Consider the following 5,965-nt stretch of genomic DNA (forward strand, 5'->3'; position numbering starts at 1 on the left):
ACCAGCGGAGACGACGGAGAGGGGAGAGGGGGCAGTTTGATCTCCATATCAGATTCCCAGTCTATTAGATCCCCCTCCTCGTTTTGGCCCTTTTGCCGCGCCATACTCAGCTCACCCTCAGCCGCGGTGCAGGGGGCGGGGCTCCTCTCCACGCTCACACTGTCCATGGCTTTCTCCCTCGTGGCAGGCCGTTGTTGCCGACTCACACACCTTGACTGACGTCACGGCCTCTGGCTCCGTGGCGATCCTCAGCTCTGTCGCTCTCTCTAGCGATGGCTCTTTGGTGGGCATGCGCTCCGCACATCAGGTAGAAGGTGGGCTGGGCTCTGGGTCGGGAGTGGCACTGGCGATTAACTCCTGGGAACCGGTGGGGAACGGAGATCCATTTCTCGCCAGTGTCCACTCCACAAAGGCGGTGAATTCCGCTCGAGGGCCATCTTCGGACGACGGCGCTCTGCACGCGGTGTTGAGGCTGGCATCATAGAATGCGCTGAGCGCGTCGTCCGGATAGGTGGTGAGATGGGCCACAGCCTGAAACAGTCTGGTATGACCCTCGAGCGAATTTTCCCCCTGCTCCAGCAGGAGGAGGATGAATTCGGGGTGAAGGAGGGGATCCATAGGGGCAAACAACGGAAACAAAAGCACTGAGAGAAAAAACACGGAGAACAAACGGAGGGGAAAACACAGCGGTAACTGTTTTTGGTCGGGTCTTCTGTCACACTACACTCGGGGAGCAAATGAGGAACGAGGTAACGAGGAGTTCTTGAATAACACAGTCTTTAATAATTCACAGTAGAGAGAGGAAACAAGGGAGACATCCAACAAGTAGACCCGACCAACACTAACTGAATAAACTAGGGCTTTTAAACTCAGGATAATAAGGGAGGAACGAGACACACCTGGGATCAAATTAACAATCAACATGAGGAAGAAACTGGGTCACAGGGGCAAAAACACACACAGAATAGTCCATAATCCTGACACTCCTTCACTGTGTATATCATTATTTGAAAATCCTTTGTAATGTAACAGCAGGACTACTAATGAGGTTCCTGATATCTATCAGAAAAAAACATTAACATTCCAGCAAAACCATGCATTTTACATCCTGCAGGAATCTTATCATTTCTGTAGGATGTTACACAATCCTACAGGACATCAGTGGACATACCTACAGGAATCCTACAAGTACATAAGAAATCCTGCAGGAGTGTTAGATTCCTGCAGAACATAACACAGTCATACAGGAACAAGACTCCTGCAGCTGCAGGAATATACCGTCCTGTAGGATTTTTATTCAGTCCTACAGGATTCCTGCAGGATCCCTGCACAAAGAACAAGTCATACAGGAACAACCCTACAGGACTCCTGCAGGAATGTGCCCTGTCCTGTAGGATTTTTATTCAGACCTACAGGATCCCTGCAGGATCCCTGCACATAAAACCAAAATCCTATAGGATTCCTGCAGGATTTTTTTGTAAGGGTTCCTATTGTGAAGTCATGCAATGTGAAACCCCCTGTCGCCGATCCATCGTGCAATGTGAACGCAGCAGCAACTGAATGCTACCCCAGATAGTCACGCAGTGTGAAAACAACGGCGATCTGACAAGTTTGAAAATCATGCAGTGTGAACTCGGCATAAGGCAGAACGTTGTAAGTAGGTCGTAAGCTATCCATAAGGTAATGCGTAGTCACATAGAATGACGTATATTTTTCTTACCCAATCAGAAGCCTTCAAATTGTTAGACTGAACTGTGCGTAAAACTGAACCTGAAAAAAGATGTTAACGTCTAATGTTAAAGTTATCAAAATCAAAGCAAACTTTTAATCGAAAGACAAATTTCAGTCACGAACAAATTCTAATTTTAATTGATGGATACAAAGAAAACAAAGCAGCCCTTGAAAGCAAGAAATTACCATTTAAATTGAGCAGTGTAATTTTTTCTGTTTGTTTATTTGACTGCATTTTACATTGATGATGAACAGGCTGCGATGAGCAATGCTATAATTTATGTTGTGTGCGCGCGCAGCTCTGGCGCGATCACGTATTTATGGGGGGGGTAAAAATAATTAAGCATAAGTAGGGATATATAGACCCCCCACCCCTGGCAAATCGCACCCTGATTATTATTACTAGCCTATATTATTACTAGTATTATTATTGTGCTGTAAACATCGTAATGCCAGCATCAACAGGCGATCATCCTGTCCTTCTTGCAGACCATCCAGGGAGCACACAAGACAAAGAACTGCCACCTTCAGTCGAAAATGCAAAGAAAAGGAAGCGTGCAAATAAGTTGGATGAGGACATAAACTATAACCGCTGTAGGCTTCTCAAGCTTGAATGCGCAAAAGTAGAAGAGGAGATCCTGAAAATAAAAAGTGAATGCAAAAAAATAGACCTAGAAAATTTTAAATTAAACCTGGAGATCATTAAATTACAAGAGGAGTTAAAGCCTCTTGGCTACACCTTCAGCATTGTTGAAATGTAGTGTCATATTGACAGATTCATTTTCTGATTCGTTGTTAAAGGCTAGTATTATAGTATTGTTAAAGTATGTCATTTTTGAGACCTACTGTTCATTATTAAATGTAATTGCTGTTCGTAACGCAATATTTATGTTTTAATATTCATTGTTCTTATAGTTTAATATAGTATTTATTGTATGCTTAATGTATTTATTTGTTGTACAGACACCACAAAATAAATTTGACAAGAAAAGACAAGATAGTTTTTACTTTCAGCAGAACAGATTTTTTTTCCCTCGAGAATTCTAAGTAATTGAATGCACAACTAGGAGATGTTAGATTTTAGATATTCACAAGTGAAATTAGTAATACAAGGTACACCTATAATAAATGGAATTTAAAGTTTAATTAAAATTATCTACGAAGAATAATGCAGTTTTTTTTAAAGATTAATTTTTGTAAATAACTTGTATGTATTGTCCTATTGGCAAATATTCACATATTACATAAAACGGACAATTAGCCTATGTGTTTTGTGCCGTTTAAGTGAAATGGTTCTGTGTAATGAAATGCCTGACAGTTGCACCTTCCTACACTTCTGGGTCTTGGAACTGTCTATATTGTTCATCCTGTGGGACCTCCTCAATCTCTTGACCTCCCAGATCATCAGCTGGCATCTTCCACAGCATGGCCAAATTATGCAAAACAATGCATGCTCCTGTCACCTTTGCTGCTCTCTCTGGCTCCATTGCAATTCCTAACGAGAACAATTGATTCAAAACTTGTACTTCATTTGAAATATTATCCTGTCTAAACAGATAAACAAATAATCAAACAAATAATAAATCTGCTGTCACATAGGCCTACCCCTGTGAAGACATGACCACCTCCTTTTTAAAACATCAATACTTCTTTCAACTGTTACTTGTGTCTTGGTATGTGCAGAATTGTATTTTTCCTCTGCTTGCATGGACAGATTTAAGTATAGTGTCATCAACCACTTTTGAAAGTGAAAGTGACGTGACATGTGGCCAAGTATGGTTACCCATACTAGGAATTAGTGCTCGGCATTTATTCCCTGCCGGACCTGAGACTTGAACTCACAACCTTTGGGTTATTAGGCCAACTCTCTTAATCATTAGGCCATGACTTCCCCGTTTAAAAAAAACAAAACAAAACAAAACAAAACAAAACAAAACAAAAAAAAAAGATATTCGTGTTGAATATCACCATATGTCCGTTATGTGCAATATTCCCTCTCTTTTAAAGCGCAAACGAGCATATATGTCGACATCATCATAAATATCCAAAGGATGATGTCTGTCACGTAAAATTCGTCTACGAACATGCGGTTCTTCATTATCGATCACGAGCTCATTGATGTGATCTAATCTGGCTGCCATCTCTTTTCGACCGTTATTCATGGGCAGAGGCTTCCATAAATATTTAGTTGGAACGTAGAGTTACGTTTAAACTAAGTTTAATGGTGCAACGCAAAAATATTTAGTAGAGCGTAAGTTGTAACTTAGTGTCTTTTTACGTCGCAACTAGGTTACGTTGTAACTTGCGCACAGCTGGTGCAACCGGCCCGATACGTTGACGCATCCGCCATTTTGGAACGGTCAACTAGACGTCATTCACCATAACAATCAATGAATATTCAAAGATATACAAGCGTATAACTTGCTGTAGTAGACGCACACAGTCAACACGCTCAAAGGTTCGCAGACTGTTCCAAAAATGGCGGATGGCTTATGTATTACGGCCCATAGAAAGAGTCGATAATGAGGCATCTACGTATATATATACATATATCTATGGTCGAGATCCCGACGCGCAGATGTTTCGAAACACTGCTCCGAAGTGTGATGCAAAACACCCATGTCACGTGACTAAGGCGAATCAAAGCATCGGGGCATTTCACAAGTGTTTCGAGACCCGAATCTGCGTTTGATTGACAGAGTCGGGAACAAACCACACAATCGCACATCTGTCTTAACCTAACTCCCACAAAGTATAAAAGTGGAGTTAATGCAGCAGAACAATTAATATATTTAAATAAAAAAATATTTATACGTAAAAATGCCAGGCGTTGTAGCTTGATGTCTTTTATTAATGTAAATTTTTTCATGACTAAAATAACATATTCACAAAGAGTTCATTCAGTTGTCAGAGAGATGTTACAACACATTACAAGAACAGAACAATAAAATCAACTTTCAAATATTTATTATAATTATATACATGCTTCACCCGGATTCGAACCTAAAGTGAGAGGTTCTGACAACATGCCAGTTGTGCACACTAACCACTCCCCCAACTCACTTGGAGAAAAGACAAGCACAACATATACATTATAATTCGTCAATTCGCTTAACTGATTCGTTGTCAATGCTGTTTCAGAGCAATACTTGAAAATGACCACTAGGTGTCACATTAGAGACGGGTGTCGAATTGTTTGAAGCCTCGGCACATTTGCTTCGATTGTTTCAGTGTTTCACGAAGCCTCGCTCTGCCCACCACTAGTCGAAATTGCATCCCTATTTGTGTGTTATGTTTTGTAAAATGTATTGTATTATACTTTAGTTTAAAACCCGTTAACTGTCACCTGTGGGACGCTTGGTGCTCTTTTTTGTTGTCCTTTTTCTCTATCAAATCTTTTAGTAATCATCATAAATCATATATCATTTGAAAGCTTAGAAGCCCAAGATTCATCCTGTGAAAACCATTTTGAAATCGAACATTGTGTTACCATGGAAATGGTACTTTAAAATCTTTTGGCGGTCTCCTCCCCATTAGTGGGCGGTGTCAAGTGTCATATTACAAAATGCATTACGGTCTTTTAGAATCAAACCTTTTTATAATCTTGACAAAAAAGATATCATTGGAAAGGTCCTAGTCTCAGGATTCCATATTTTGAGATAGAAGTAATATTGACAGAGAAATCTAGACATTTGTGACAGAAAAATGCATTAAAAAAATTAAATGGAGTTTGGATGGCACCCGGTGGCTGTTTGTGGTATAACGCCCTAAATAAAATCTCACAGGAACCTCAATTTTTTTCATATCAACTTCAAATTTGGAACATAACTTATTTAGACACAAGGATTTAATGTTATACCAATTTTAGAGTCAAATCTGTTATGTAAAATATTTATTATATATAGAATAAAATAAAATTAATATAGTGCATTTTCTTATCATAAATTTAAACTTCCATAACGTTTTGATACTTTAATTTTTTGAAAAAAATCCCACTTTTGCGATAATATGCTGATTTTCTTCTTTAAAAAGAGACTGACCTTATGTCTGTATTCCAAAGTGTTCATAAATTACAACAATTTAAGTTTGAATAGTGCACCTGCATGCCTATTTTAAAAAATGGGGGGTGACAGTTAAGGGGTTAATTAACTACTATTAATTTTGTATTTAATAATTTATAAGTGATATATAATTGTCCATGAAGGCTGGAAGTGAAAAACTCCTTATATTCAGG

This window comes from Sinocyclocheilus anshuiensis, unplaced genomic scaffold (assembly GCF_001515605.1).
Source record: "Sinocyclocheilus anshuiensis isolate Anshui unplaced genomic scaffold, SAMN03320099.WGS_v1.1 scaffold982, whole genome shotgun sequence".
NCBI lineage: Eukaryota > Metazoa > Chordata > Actinopteri > Cypriniformes > Cyprinidae > Sinocyclocheilus > Sinocyclocheilus anshuiensis.